The 16,331-nt window shown below is 40.6% G+C and overlaps 1 protein-coding gene across 2 annotated transcripts in view; it reads right to left on the bottom strand.

The window, feature by feature from the left end:
* Positions 1-2,661, bottom strand: part of Rai2 (retinoic acid induced 2) — a 63,118-nt gene extending 60,457 nt beyond the window's left edge. The window contains exon 1 of one of the 2 annotated variants that reach the window (XM_051179041.1): positions 2,484-2,661. The gene's annotated coding sequence lies outside the window, so the exon portion shown is untranslated. Of the gene's footprint in view, positions 1-1,888; positions 2,089-2,483 lie in introns of those variants that run through there. The other variant, XM_051179040.1, reaches the window with a different exon arrangement.
* Between the last annotated feature and the right edge of the window lie 13,670 nt (positions 2,662-16,331).

The following is a 16,331-nucleotide window of genomic DNA, read 5'->3' as shown; positions in this document are numbered from 1 at the left end:
TTTGCCTATGTTTTCCGGATTAAAATTTTGTAGTTGGTTTTATATTTCTTGCCTAAGTGCCCATCAACCTGCTTTCAAGCAAGGAAATGGCACCGCCTGGGAAACAGCTTTCTCATTTGTTCAGGGGCGAGCAGGTTTCGCTGAACCAAACGTCTCTGCAGGTGGCCCTGGATTCTTTGAATAATAAAGGATCCCCTTTGGTAGGCCTGAATGATCCCCTGAGTTGGTGCCAAGACAGCCAGTGCCTCCCTGCCCCATAAGTTTCTATCTGATGACTCAAAGTGCCACCTTGGACATGAATTCAGTGGGCATCTGTCAGGCTGAGAAAGGAATAGCCATTGGCAGAATACAGTGTATCTGTTGGCGGCTTGGGGGCTGTCTGGAATTGGGGAGCAGCTTCCCTGTGCTCCTAAGGTCCAGGCTTGATTCTGTGCTTTCGGGCCCATGCTTGCTTCTGCAAGTGGCACAGCTCTCCCCGTTGCCCTTTTGGGAAGAAAAGACAGGGAGTGGGTGCATAGAGCCACTCTGGGGAGGGGGCTCCCTGCCCACCAGCCTCTTTGCTGTCCCCCTGGTATACTACTGTAACAAAGGCTCTGCCGCAACACGTTTCAAAGTTAACAGAAGTCTCTTGGTCCACCTGCACACAATTGCGAAGATTAAAAAGGATACAAGGAAAGACAGCTAGAAAACGGTGGGAGAGAAACCCCCGGGAAAGCAAAGAAAATCTTGTCTGATGCAGAAGAGGCTAAGAACTGTTTTCTCCCCTCTGGCTGCTTTTCTCTGTGTTCTGAAGAGAACCTCTCAAAATTGGCTAAATAAAGGGATCACAGCAGAGGTTTCGAGATAATGCTAAACCAACAAAAACAAAGACCAAACGAAACAGAGCGAGCCATGAGAATACGCGGTTATCAAAACTTTGTTTGGCTGTATCTATTTATCATCGCTGCACACCCGGGCTCTGTGAAATAGCATTCTGTTGATGTCACTTATCCTCAGCAAAATATTTACATATCCTTAAAAAAAACGCCAGATGAGGGAGGCTGGCCCTCTTGCTGCCTCAAGCAGCCTCTCAAGCCAATTGCCAGGTCCGGGGCAACCCAGAAGGTTGAGGGCACAAGGGTGCGTGGTACCAGCGGATACAGGTAAGAGCTACTAAGTGGTTCCCCCAAATGCTGTGCCCTGACAAACCCGCCCTCTTCTCCTCTACCTGACTCTGCAAGAAGCAGCCACATCCCCGATATGGTGACAGCGCCTTCTCCTCCTCCCCTCCCTTTCTCATTGATTAAGTTCCCAAACCATTGTTAAAGCTGGGTTGCCTCCTTTAAAAATGGGCTAAATTCATTAGGCTTCTCTCTTCCACAAGAGGAATATTCATAAAAGTTTGGCAGTCAGAAGGGAGGCTGATTGAGTGTCATGGGGTTGGTGACAATTCGCTCTTGCCAAAGCCACTGTCTTCCTTCATGCCCTATCTGTCTCTCCACCCATCCGTCGCGCCCCAAACCTACTCCACGGACTTCGGATAGGGAAACACAAAGCAGCAGCTGTTTGGCAACATTTCGACCCCTCGCCAACAACTGTGGTGGGATGCTGTTTCCCCACCCAGGCGGAGCTTATCCTGAACAATAGTCGGGCTTTAAACGGCAAACAAGCAAACACACAGAGCACAACCCCCAGCCCCGAAAAAAAGCTAACGCGCAGAGAGGCAATAACTCCCTCCGCAGCAAAAGGCGCCACTGAAATGCACGCATTAAAAATAAAAATAAAAATAAAAAAGGCAGCGAGAACGCTGCTTGGTGCCTAACATGGCAGAAAGCCTGAGCTGGTGCGGCCACCCCGGGTCTGGGCATTGGGGTGCACAGGGGCTCCTGGGGCACCGACGCGCACTCACCCTGCTCCAGCGGGATGCGGGACTCGCTGAGCGGCACAAAGAGGATCCCAGCACTATCTGGCAAAACCCAACTTTCCACCCGGCTCGCCAGGGCCGCCAGATACGTCAACAGAATCCATCTTTCGAAGGGCCTGGAAGGCGCCGGGTTTTCCTGGCTGGGGCAGAATGGCAGATACCGAGACAAGCCCGGTGCGGTGCCCGAGCACGGAATGTGCCGCGCGCCGCCCTCTGTACCCAGTGCCAGAGCGGGTGGTGGCCCGAAACCCACTTCGGGAGGCCCCAACCCCACCACCGGCGCCGCCTTCCTGACTGTCCCTGGCCGGGCCGGCCAGTGCGTGGCGCCGGCTAGCGGGAGCCGGGCCTGGGCGAGCCGCACAAGTGGTGGCTTCGGCCCGCGTCCCCGCCCTCGCTCAGCCCTTCCCGCTGGCCCTGGCCTTCGGGCGCCGTCCTGCCCCCGGGAGCAGGCAGGCCCCTCCCCGGGTGCCGGGCCCCGCCAGGCGCGCCCAGCCCAGTGTACCCCCTGCGTCCCGGCGGCAGGTCCTCCTGGGGAGGGCGGGGGTGACCCCGGCCCGCACCAGGGCGCCGTGGCCGCTACCTCACGATCGGGGCCGCCGCCTCCAGGAAGCCACGGGGTGGTCGCTGGTGTGGGAATTCTCTTGGTCTGGCCTCGCCGCCGGCCGCCGGAAGGGGGTGCACAGCAGTGGGAGCCTCCGCCGCCGCTGTCACCAAGCCGCTGTCGCTGTCGCTGCCGCCGCCGCCGCTGCTGCTGCCGGTTGTGCTTGTGCGTGTGTGCCTGTGTCTGGGCGAGTGTGTGTTTGCGTGCAGCGCCTGGCCTTTACTATATACACCAAGGGGTGGGAGGAGGCGGGGAAGGGGAGGGCTTGGAGGAGGTGGCGGAGGAAGGGGAGCAGGAGGGGGGCGAAAGGGTACCCAAGGAGGCGGTGGCAGAGGAGGGACAGGTGATCTCGCCCACGGGGGAGGGCGTGGTTGTGGGCGGTGCGGGGTGACAGAAGGCTGGGGAGCTAGAAGCGAGGTGTGTGTGTGTGTGTGTGTGTGTGTGTGTGTGTGTGTGTGTGTGTAAGCGCTCACGCGAGTTGGGAAGGCCCTAAGGAGTAGGGAACCCTGCTGCTTCCAGGAGAGCTAGGGACCATTCTAGACATTGTGATGAAAAAGGGAGAAGAGCAGAGCCCTGAGAGGGAAAGTGTTTTGAGTGATGGAAACAGGGACATGAGGAAGGAGCAGCCAGCTACCACCCTAATATGTCCCAGGAGATCATGGTCTGGGTCAGAGATGGTGCTCCCAAGGCAGGACATTAGCAAAGACAAAATTAGTCCAGCAACAGAATAACATTTCCAACTAAGATGTGAGTCACATATTAATCTAACGTATTATGTACCTAATGTTTGATGGATACTGGGCTGTGTAAAAGCTGGAGTTACAGACATGATAAACACGTGGTTAGTGACCCATAAATAAAAAGTATGAATCAACAATATTAATGATCATCAACATTTATTTAAGTCTAAATCATTTAAAAATGTTTTAAGACGACAAAGGGAGCAACTGCATTGGTTTAATGAATCCTCAAAGACGTAGAGGATTTTGTCCCCCTATTAAATCCAAACAAGATGACGATATTTGAAAGAGAATGATATAGCAGGAATTACTTTAAGCAGATCAGAGAACGGCATGAGTCTTACAGTCCTTTGTGCACTCAAACCCTTTATGCCTCAACATTGTGGGCATCGTGGCATTTCTCTATAGAATTGGGGATGACCACAAGAATACAAAATACCTAGAGAGCTTCACCTTCCCCACATGTTCATAACTAGTATGGGAACCTGAATTTGCATTTGAAAGGCTTCCTTCCTGTGCATGATGTGATGCACAGCTAGTGTGGTAGTATCCAGGGCCAAACTATGACCTCTGTGGGCACTTTGTGGACTTCCTGCATAAAAAGACATTAAAAGTTATACTACAATTGCATTTGTGGAAAGTTGAATCACATGTATACAGTTTCTTCAACTAAAGTATCTTCCTGTACTGATTTTAAGTTTTTAGACTATTTCTGGGTGTACCCCCCAAAATAATGTACTTCCACAAACACTGTAGTGCTAGCGGGAGTTGCCATGCTAGTATCCATACTTCATATTATATTATTCATTTTTGAAGGCGTTCATTTAATTAAAAGTCAGTTGATACAGTGACAGAAAGATATATAACCAAACTTTTGAGAGTTGATAACAATGACTATCAGCAGCACATACATCACTTTTGTCAGACAGGATTTGGGAGTTCTTATTAGCCTAGAGTGCACAGAACCTGTGGAAGTATTTACCTATAAATGTGTCCTCAGTCACTTGGCTGGGGACTTTCTCTATGCAGAGTTCTTGGATCAGATATGTGAAGTCTCAGCTGCCAGAACCTGGCTTGAATACAACTAAAGACACAGCTGGGCAATTATAATTGAGAAAGTTCATGGATGAAAGACCCATAAGTGTTTTGTGTGTGTTGAGGGGTAATGTGTGTATAAGGCAGAAACTTGATATATATCCTGTAAGGCAATTACTAACCTGTTCCTTTTGTTGGCTTCATCACAATGCTGGGTTGATGTTTGATCCTTGCTGGCAGTTGTGATTCATAAAGCTACCCTTTGAGATGTATGTATATATTTTTTCAAGAATGATTACATTGATTCAGACCAACACAAAATAAACAGGCATCATGATTCCTATTTCCAATAAATGTACAATGGTATCTTTCTACATTTCCACTGAGATTTACCTTGCAGAGAAAAAAGAAAGGAAGTGGGGTCCATTTATAAAGGGCTCGTTTGATTTGGAGGTTAGAGGGTGCTTTGGGAAAGAAATGGGGCGTTAATGTGAAAGGAATGCTAAGGAAGGTGGAGGGAAGAAAGAAAATGGAAAACACCAGGAAATTAGCATCCAGGGTGAGTCAAGGGTGATTTTTGAGATCTGTAATTTTAATATTGGGTGTCTCTGAATAACAAATGTAAATTTCTAGAAATATAGTATAAATTAATTATATAAAGGTATAATTAAAATTTAAATGGATGAATATAAATCAATATCTATTCAAACGTCAGTACATACTCCTTACCCAGACACTGAGCTAAAATATGCCAGTTAGTGAGATGGTTAACACATGATTGCTGACCCCAATTTGCAAACTGATGAATAAAGTTTAACACACTGTGATAGAATATTATACAGAATAAGCAATGAAATAGGCTGGGGAAACATCTACCATGAAGGCTGGGGAATGGTGTGGGGCAGAGATGTCAAGAAAGTTTGCACACACATGATAACAGTTACAGAATGCTCAGAGATGCACAGGAGTTCTCTAAAATAGGGGGAAGGCATTATAAATGGAGGGAACAGCAGGTACCAATGCTTGAACATAAATAAGAACTGACATATTTGCAATAGTGAAGGATCAAGTCAAGGTAGTGTAGGCACCAATGAAGAGTAGTAACTGGAGCCAAGTAGTTTTCAGGATATAGAAGCAACTAATGATTAGGGAGGAAAGTGGGGTGGTCGATTCATGAGTCGGGGTGGGTGGGGTGTATTCAATGAGATAGAGGTTCCTGGGAAATAGATCTAGGGCTAGAGATGATAAATGAACTGCAGTCCTAAGTCAAGGATTAGAATGTATAAAGTTGATTTGGACCTGAACAGAACAGTAGTGGAGTAGTACCTAAGGCAAACTGAGATGTCAGCGCAAGAGTGTGTAATTTCCACCCTGGGAGACTGGAGCTTAAACCCATGGGCAAACTCTTGGTGTTCAATGAAGAGGTGAAGAAAGTAAGCAAAGAGTGCTGCTTTTTTCTTGCAGATTCAGAGAGTCCTTGTCAAGTATAGGTAGATACTGGTGGCTGCTTATATGAGGAACACATGAAAATATTAACGTCCAATGACTGCCCACTAGTGTCTGTCTCAGGGAGTTCTGGCTTGAGTCATGGGTCTGCTGGGTAGCCACATAGGTAGGTTTAGAGTTCAAAATCTAAGCAGGAGACCAAAATTATAAAGTTGTTAGGTCCTGAGTGTAGGTTGAGACAGTGGGACCTAGTGAGCTAGTTCTGTAGAAGACATGTGCGAATTTATTTGGCAACTAAGAGCCTTCCCCTGTGACATACTGGCATGACCTATACGAATACACATGAGGTTCTCAAGGAGTTAATGAAAGCCCTGAAGTTACTGATAATAGAATGTGGGTTGGTGGGAGTACGGTATTTGTACTTTCTTATTTACTGAAGGCAAATGATGTACCTAATGCTGATGTTGGGTTTTCAAGTGATTTTGGGGTAAATGTTTACTGGGTACTTGAGTGAGGTGGATATTTGGCAGTACAATCACAATGCAAAGTATTAAATGTTGAAAAATGAAAGAGTCAGTTGAAACAAAAAAAAGGGATGAAGTCAAATACAGGCTTAAAGAAAACAGATAGAAACTGTTCAGAGAAACAAATCAGTGCAAATGACAGTTTTCTATAATGAATAGACAGAGCTCACGGGCAAAAGGGAAATAAGTTAATATTTGATAGAATAGCAATGGGGACAGAACAGTGATGTTTAATGTCCTTTGTATGGGGTAGAGGTGAGGGCATCAGTGTTCATCTATATTATGCACTTTGGATAAAATTATCAAAGACTAGAACAAAGGATCTGCGAGTTTGTTCTTCACTTAGATGAGTGTTAAGCACATGCTAAGCAACAATGGCCTTGTAACACTAAGCTATATGCTAGAAATCAAGGAATACTAATGTAACATTCTTGTCCTGTATTGAAATCTCCCAGGGTTCAGGTGGAACTCTATATGATCTCACAATCAGCATAACACTTCCTTCCAATTCATAGAGATTTTTGAGGAAGTATCATGATTAAAAATCAATATCATTTACAGAGGGCTTTGCTCATGGAAGGTCTCTTTTGTAGTCTCAGTTTCTCTTGTCTAGCAGAACATTAACAATCAGATGCCCATCCCTGTCCTGTAAAACTTAAGCACTTTAGAATTTGATCCTAGCTTTAGGGTGGATCTGTTTGATCTAAGAAAAACTGCATCCCTTCTGCTATAAGATGGGTCAAACAGATAAAAGGGGAGATTTGCTGAAAGCTCATGGGTAAGTTCTTACTCTCTAGGAGATTATCTCTTCCTCTTCCAATGGATGTGAGGATAGTATAACTCCATTTGCAACTGTCAGCCAAAATGTAATGCAAGCAATTATATGCTTGAGCATCTAGGCCATGTAACTACTCACTGTGAAAAGAGTTCCTGTTAATAATCACGCCAGGGCCAAACCTGGGTCTTGAGAAGTAGGCCCAGGAGGCAGTGATGCTGAAGGCAACACACACAAGATAGAAAATCAAGGGTCATGACTGGTACTAAACTTGAATAGTCAATTCTAGAGCCAGGGGCCTGTTCATCATGTTATATAAATAAGTGCATGAATTTTCAGTTAAGTTTCTTTGGGTCAGATCTCTATTGCTGGGAGATTTAAAACATCCTATACATCTATACTCCATAGTAGGTTCATCATTGTTTTGTTTTACTTCTATTTCAGAAATAGGGGCCACTCTTGAGATAGATCTAATAAAAGGTGTAGAGAAGAAACACATTAAGAATGGCAGGCATAATCTGACCCTAAAGACATTAATAAACAAGCACATGGTTATGATCCATGGCTGTGCTGAATTTGGCAGGCCATCTGTACACCCAGTGGTGTTCACTCCATCAGAACCTTCAATGAATATTTTTGCCCTGACAAAGAAACACTCCTGTGCCAGGGGCTAGAAGAATTTGTTTCTGTCTGCTTCTCTCTTGTGGGTGTTAATTCCTTGTACCCAGAATAGCCATCTTTCCCCTCATGTCTTTTCTCCCTCACTTAATTTTAAACACCAAGGGAGGATGCTCTGCTTATATCTTCCCTTGAGTCCACTTTAACTCTCTCATATGTGAGGCCTTAGGTATGTGATTGCCAAATTCATTACTATCTTCCTTCACATTTGTGTTTGCTCTCCTATTCCCAAGGAGCTTTGATATCCATTCCCTTCTGCACCTATTATAACCAAATGCACTTTTCATTGCCGAGAGAAGATGAAGTATGAACAGAAAAAGCCAGGGGCTGGAATTATATGGCTATCATCTCAGGCTATGAGATTTGCCGTATCAGCAGAGAGCTCTCTCTGCACAAGCGGAGTGAGCAGGCAGATTTTGTGAGACACAGTAGATTCCATCAAAAGTCACCAACAAATGGCAAGATGAAAATTATAGCCAGGATAGACATTTGGAGTCAGATATATGAGCTAATAAGGCAGTAAATTTTATTTGTGCAGAACATGGACTCAGATATGTTTGGGAAAAGTGACTTCCTTTGTTTAACGGAATACCTTTGCTAACTGGCAAGGGTGTGGCACATGAAGATAGCTCAGAAATTACCTCATAGAAACCATACTCCTGAAAGGGGAAGGAGGTTCAAAGGAAAACTGCATACACACACACACACACACACACACACACACACACACACACACACACACCCCCCACATGAATAATGCACATATAAATATACACACATGTGCATGCATATGCATACCACATACATGCACACACACATGCACACACAGGCCCTCATACATACATTTAATATGTGCCAAATCCTATTCTTTCCCCAGATGTCCAATTTATCTTTCCTTTCTTAAAAATCCTAGGCCTTCTGCATATGTTATGAGTATGTAGCCTGGTCTTTTTGTGGGACTCCTAACAGTTGGAGCAGGGGCTGTCTCTACTCTTTTGACTACTTTTGGGACCCTTTCCTCACAATGGGTTGCCTAATCAATCCTTAATACAAGGGGAAGTTCCTAGTCTTACTGTAATCTGATTTGATGTATTTGGTTGATATTCTTGGGAGGCTTGCCCTTTTCCAGAGAGAAATGGAGGAGTAATGGGGGTATAGAAAGGAGATGGAGGAACTGGGAAGAAAGGAGAGAGGGAAAACCTCAGTCAAGATGTAAAGAATATTTTAATTAAAAAAAATCATTCACGGCTGAGTCAGATTTATCTCTAAGGAAAGAAAAATTAGGAAAAGTACCCTTAGTAATTCATATTATAATATTCAATAAGAATATCCAAAAGCAATCATTAAAATCTAGATGCTGAGAGCCTTCAATGCAACAGCATTAATGTTAAATGAGGGAACAAGCTGTACCCATAGATAAGCTCAGTCAAACCCAAAGCACAGTCCTCTAGTGCTACCACTATGGGTAGTACAAGACAACCTCCACAGAAGTCTTTTGAAAGGAAGGCTGTTGAGTACTGAGGACTTTGCCAGTCACCAACAAGCCGCCTGGTTGGAAGTGCTTAGTACCCCCACAGATATGGCCTTTCTGACCTTGCTAGCATGTGTATCATGAAGAGACTATGGCAATCAGTTTCCCAGATGGTCCCTGCCACAATGTGCATGTCATTCTACCATCCCCTGCAATGTGTCTGTGAGACCAGTTAGGTTTGTCCTACTTCATTCATTAAGAAGCTCTCCAATGTAACTGTGGTGTTTCTGGTGACTTTAGGAGATGAAAGAAGTTACAAAATTGCACTGCCTAATGTTTAAAAAGACTTACTTATTTTATGTTATGTGTATGGATGTTTTGCTTGTGTGTGTGTGTGTGTGTGTGTGTGTGTGTGTGTGTGTGTGTGTGTGTGTACTGCAGAGGCCAGAAGAGGGCATTTGATCCCATGGAGAGAGAATTGATGACCATTGTTAGTGCCCAATATAGGTGTTGGGAATTGAACCTGGGTCCTGTCAGAGAGCAGTCTCTCCAGCCCTGTCATTCATTTTTGAACAGGAAAGTAATGTCTAATACAAAAAAGGCTTTAACCATTTTTTTCTTCACCCTGTAGAACTGTTCAAATTATAAAATTTTATGTATAAAACCATTTGGAGGGGTGGTGCTGGGGAGTGAACTGGGACCCATTGAGTTGTACTGAGTAATTTTATCAGAGGAAAAGAATAGTCTTGTCCAGCCTGGTTGGCCTTTTTAACTGTGATGTATCACATGTGTGGCTTTTACAACAGATTGACATCTAGTTCCTCTCACAAGGTTGCCCAACTTGGCCCCTCTCAAAAGAAAAAATAAAAGGAAAGAAGGAAAGTCACCATTGATTCTTGACACACTACCAGACACACTACCAGAGAGCTGGGTCTGAGCTAAGCTGCGCTTCTTTAAAAGAGGCCTCTCATATTCTTGAGGGAAGTACACTGGACATTGTTCAGGAAAAAAAGCCAACACCTTTGGCCAATCATCATCTCTGTAACCTCTTACATTGGCCCAAGACATAGAACTAGGTTCCTGGGGTTGAATATTTGCAGATCTCTCAGGCTTTACAGCAGCTATGCAGATCTATAAAGTGTCACCACCCTCTTTGATGCCCTGTGGCTGCATACACCCTATAGAGTTGCTTTTCATCCACTGGCTTCTTTCCCTAAATACAGGCCTCAAACATAGTTGACATGTTGCAGAAATTGTGGACTGCTGTCATTTCCCTCTCCCTCCCCCTCTCCCTCTCTTCCCTCTCTCTCTTCCTCTGCCTCACTCCTACGTGCATGTACAACTTCTATTCAACAGATTCTTGTTTTTATGAAGACAAATATTTTTTATTTTTAATTGTTTTACTCATTTAGACAAAATGTTTTTTAAATGAAATAGAGATGACTTTTAGAAAAATACATTACATACAAGACAGTAAAATGTATTCTTTAAATTGGATTTAAATTGTTTAAAAAGCTATCCTTGCTTCAGTATGAACATTCATTCAATCACAAGTACCTCCACTGACCTGGGTGTTTTGTTCAAGTGCTTCTGTTAATAGAATCTTTTCACTGAAATAACATTACAGATAATTTTTGTCCTCCTAGGGTCTCTAAATACATTCAACTGATATGTATTTTAATAATATTAGCTAATCATAACAAACATTTTCAATGGTCATTTTTAATTTTCTTAAGTGGATTCATTAGCATATACTTATTTTCCCCCTTCTACTGGGAGGAGGCACATACAAATTCTGCTGTTATAAAGAACATTTTTATCTCTGTGTATGTAAATGTTGCCTGAAAAAAAAGAAGGTAGTTATCAGAAAAAGCACACTGCTATAATGTTTTGGAGGCAGGCTCAGAAACATACATGTGTTGTCAAGCTGATGTTCAGAAGAAGATTCTACTTCCTTTTGAAACATGAGGTCTTGAGAGCACGTGGGTCACGAGTACATCAATATATCTTGTTCTGACTGCCAGAGAGGTAGGGCTTTTATTTGTTTATGATCTTGCTGCCAGTATATTTAATGGAGTTGTCAGTTTATTTTCCTTGTCTGATGAAAATCTTGTCTTCATGAAATCATTGTCTTTTACACCTTATTTAGCTTGCACATACCCTTTATTGAACATGAGTAACTGTCATAATAGCAACAAATAATTATCCTTATTGCTTTTGTCCTGTGAGTTTGGGCTGTTATTTTAAATAAACAAAATTTATTTCTTTTTATAAAATTAAGTATATCCATCATCTGTTTTGTATTTCCTTCTGTTATTTGGATAAAACCTAATATACCTTAAATAATTCCATTTATATTCATTTGGAAGATTTTGGTTTTTTTTTTTTTCTTTTTCTTTTTTTGTTAGGTGGGATTTTAGGTATCCCATGCTTATGGATTGGTAGAATGAATATTGTGAAAATAATCAGCTAACAAATACTATTTATAGATTAAATGTAATCCCAGCCAAAAATCTCTGCTTGTTATTTTCAGAAGTAGAAAAAAAAAGATCCTAAAATTTATTTGGAATCACAAAAGACCCAGGATAACCAAATCAATCCTGACAAAAAGAAAAATTCTGGGGGTGGGGAGTTTAACCATTCCAGATCTTAAGATACACTGCAGAGCCATAGTAATAAAACAGTATAGAACTGGCATAGAAACGGACTGTGGAACAAAGTCAAAGACCCAAAGAGTGCCCATAATCTCCAGGACTTCATATTTGAGAAAGATGTCAAAAATGTATGTGCAGTAAAGGAAGAATCTTCAAGAAATGGTGTTGTGGAAACTGGATGTACACATGTAGAATGAATTGGACCTGTCTGTATCACCTTGCACAAAAATTGACTCCAAATGGATCAAAGACCTAAACTGAAACATGAAACACTGAAAATGCTAGAAGAAACATAGGCAGTACCCTGAATTATGTAGGTATAGGAAGAGACCTCCTGAATAGGGATAGTACCCTGAATTATGTAGGTATAGGAAGAGACCTCCTGAATAGGGATAGGACAGTATTTGCCCAAGAATTAAGGCCAACATTTGAGAAGTAGAACTGATGATACTATACAGTTTCTGTACAGCAAAAGAAAGGGAAAGCCTACAGAATGGGAAAGAACTTTGCTTGCTATACACCTGAAAGAGGACTAATATCCAGAATATATAAACAACTCAAAAACAAACCAAAACAAAAACAAAAAACAAAGAGCCACCCCCACCAAAATGAAACAAAACACAAACAAAAACACAAGACCCATTCAAAAAACTGTGCCAGGGATCTGAACATAGAGTTCTCAATAGAAGAAAAAGCGTGCAAAGAAAATCTCACAAAATGACAAAATGTTCATCATCACTAGCAATTAGGGAAGTGCAAATCTAAACAACTTTGGGATTTTAATTGTATAATTTTGTGCAAGCAGTTGTCTAAATGTCTCTGCATTTTAAATATGGAATCCCTTATTAACTTATTTGTACCTTTTTAAAGCAAATACTAAGTTGATATTTTAATAGATTCTATTTTGGGGCTGTTGATTATGTTTTATGGCTCTGTTCCTCTTTTCAACAAAGTATTTTATTTTGACACATGTACAGATGAAGATGCTGCTCTAAGAAACAATATAGTGAAGTCTCTGTACCTTCTCCCTAGTTTCATTCAGTGCAAAATTATAGTGTGGTATCAACCAGAATATTAGGACTGATACAATTCACCAGTCTTTCAGTTTTTCATCTAACTTTGTATGTGTGTATTGTCATTTCAAAAAGTGTTATAAACACGAGATCATGCAGTGTGTAACCTTGGGAGACTGTTTTATTTCTTGGCATAATTCACTGGAGATTCATCATGTTGTGGTGTTTATTAATAGCTCCTTTTTGCTGGATAGTATTCCATGTGATATACATGTGCTATATTTTCATTCTCTATTCATTTATTTGAGTACATCTGGAGTGTATTCTCCAGGATAAACTCTGGAAAGTTAATTGCTGAGTCATAAGGTAATTGCATGCTTGCTGTTTTTATAAATTGTTTTATAGAATGGCCACAGCACTTTATATTGCTCCTAGAAAAGGACAAGGGATTGCATTTATCCACATACTTGCTGCTGTTGGTACCAGAAATTTTTGTTTGTTTGTTTGTTTTAATTTTGGGTATTCTAACTGGTGTGTAGTGAAAGTCAGCTGTGTTTTTAATTTTATCCCCTAATGGTCAATGATGGGGAACACCTGTTCATGTGCTTGATGGAGTCTGTGTCTTTCTCAATGAAATATATATTCACAGCTCCTATTTTATAATTAAATTATTTGCTTTTTTATTGTTGAAATTTGAAAATGCCTTATATAGTCTAACTTTTAATCCACTAATCCTTTGCTGGTTTTGTAAATGTGCTGTCTGCCTCTTGTCTTTTCACTTTCTTGGCTGTATGGTAATTGTATCCCTTGCTTAACTGTGAATTTATGTATTTCTCCTTTCATCTCACTTAATTTATGCTTCATTAATTTTGTGGCTTTTTTGTGGGTACATACCTAATCTTGGTATGCTTACCATTAACATTATGCAATTTCTTTCTGTCTCTAACAATTTTTCTTTCATTGAATTCTACTTTAATATTGATATTCCTTCTATAAATTGTTATAACTAATGCTTGTTTGGTTTTTCTGTTTCCATTACTTTACTTTCCACTTTCTTACCTCACTGGAATTAAGGTGACATTTTTGTGAACAACATGGTTGAGTCATTTTTTTTTTTTAAATTCATTGTAGCAATCACGATCTTTTTATTGGTGAATTTCCCTCATTTGTATTTAACATGAATACTGGTATTTTGTGGGACTAATTTTGTTATTTTATCATTAAGCAGTGTCTTAAAATCCTCAGTCTTTTATTTTTCTTCTCTTGTTTTCACATGAGCTACTTGAATTTTTGAATGAATTCAATATGAATTGTTTATAGTGTTGCTGTGTGTAGCATTTCAGTTTGCTTTCTTAATAGCAAATGAATTTTGGGTATCACAACATAGATATTGGTTGTATCAGAATTTCTTGTCAATACATTTTTTCCACTTCAAGTAAAGAGGAGAAAATCTACTTTTATCTTTATTCCTCTAGACTTTAAATAGCATTGACTTTGATATCAGGTAATACTGTAACTTTTGTTTTAATTATCAAATACAGTTTCTAAAATTTATGAGGCTACCTTATTGTATGCACCCCTATTTTTCCTATTTCAGTCAAATCCTTCTCAATGCTCCAAGATTCCTTCTTTCATCTTCAAGAATTCCCCTTATTCAGTATAAAAGGTAGGTCTGAGAGCAGTAAATTCTCTTTTTTATTCTTGTGCACATATATTGACTTCCATTTAATTCTTGAAGAATATTCCAGTTTTTAAGAATTGGTTCTTGGGCTGGAGAGATGGGTCAGCCATTAAAGGCTAGGCTCACAACTAAAAATATAAGAATTGGTTTCTTGCTTTCTGATATGAAACCCAGTCATTTGAATTGTTTTCCCCTGATAGGTAATGCATCATTTCTCTGCTGCTTTCAAGAAGCATATCTTTCCCTTATATTTTCAGAACTTAATTATGATGTTTGTTGATTTAGATTCATTTGAATTTATTATGTTTGAGGTTTGCTTTGTTTCTTGTATCTATGCACTTGTTTGTGATAAATGTGGAGTCGTAATAATTCTTTCAACTTCACTGTGCCATTCTTCTGGAATTCTGATGCTGTGCATATTGGATCCTTTATTAGTGTGTCACAGGTCACTAAATAATCTCTTCATTGTTTTCCCCAATCTATTTTCTGCTATTTTAGATGGACTAAATTTTATTAAGTTGTCCTTAAGTACAAGTTCATTGATTCTATCTGCTGACATAGTTACTTTACTATTATGTCAAACCAATAAATTTAAAAGTTTGGGTGTTGTATTTCTCAGTTGAAGAATTTCTTTTTCATTATTCTTATAAATTGTAACATTTATGAGATTTTTTCTATTTTTCGTTCATTTCAAAAGAATTCATTTGTTATTTAAAACTATATTTTAAAATCATGATTGTAGTCTTTGTCAGGTAATTTCAGCAACTGATTCATCTCTTAGTTCATAGCAGCTATTTTGCCTTTTAAGTCATGATTTCTCTATATCTTGATTTTATGAAAAAAATTCTTCATTTTTATCCTGGACATTTTTGCTATTATGTTAGTAAATAATGGTCATTATTTACTTTATTTCAGTTAATAACTCTGCTTAGGTTTGGCATTCAAATTCTGTTAGATTTCTGAAATTTCAATAATCATTTAAAACTCAGAGCTTTTGAAATGCTCCTTAAAGTGGGTCATGTGTTTTGTTATGCTGAGGAACTCAACTGTCTCTGGTAATTCTGCCTTGGGAAACAAAGGGATTTCCATGGGCAAGGACCACCTGGTGTTTCAAGGTGGAGAAAAGACGTCCTTCACACGTAAGGCTAAAGAATGCTTTCTGGGTCAGATGGCTCTTAACTCACAGCACAATGCTGGTACTAATCTGCAACCCAGCATCAGATTTTGCATTAGCTGCTTGTTTGTAAGGCTTCTCTGAACCTTCCTCTTTGTCAGCAGTACAGGCTCACTTGACATTGCCAGACGGGCAGTTTGAGGTGGCAAAGGAATGAGGTTACCTAAATTGTTGTGTTAGTTACTTTTCTCATTGCTGTGGCCAAATACTTGACAAAAGCAACTAAAAAGAGGAATGATTTATTTTGGTGCAGGGTTTGAGGGAAAACAACCCATCGTAGCAGGAACTGCATTATCATGGGAATCTATTCTAATCTCTCTTTTTTTTAAACAAGTTTTTTTGAGATTATAATACAATTAAAACATTTCTCCCACGTCTTTTTTCTCTTTAAACCCTCCCATATACTCCTCCCAACTTCCCTTCACATTCATGATCTCTTTTTCTTCAGTAAATTCTATTTCATGTATATACATATATTCTTTTTTTAAAAAAAATAACCTGTTCAGGCCATATAATATTACTTGTATGTGTGTTTTCAGAGTTAACAGTTTGGGGTGGAAAATCTATTGGTGTGCTCTTCCTTGGGGAGAAGTGCTTGAATCTTGGTAGATCAAAAAGCCCAGAGAGGGAAATCCC

Source organism: Phodopus roborovskii, unplaced genomic scaffold (genome assembly GCF_943737965.1).
Source record: "Phodopus roborovskii unplaced genomic scaffold, PHOROB, whole genome shotgun sequence".
Classification (NCBI taxonomy): Eukaryota; Metazoa; Chordata; class Mammalia; order Rodentia; family Cricetidae; genus Phodopus; species Phodopus roborovskii.
This window is presented reverse-complemented; position numbering and strand designations above follow the sequence as displayed.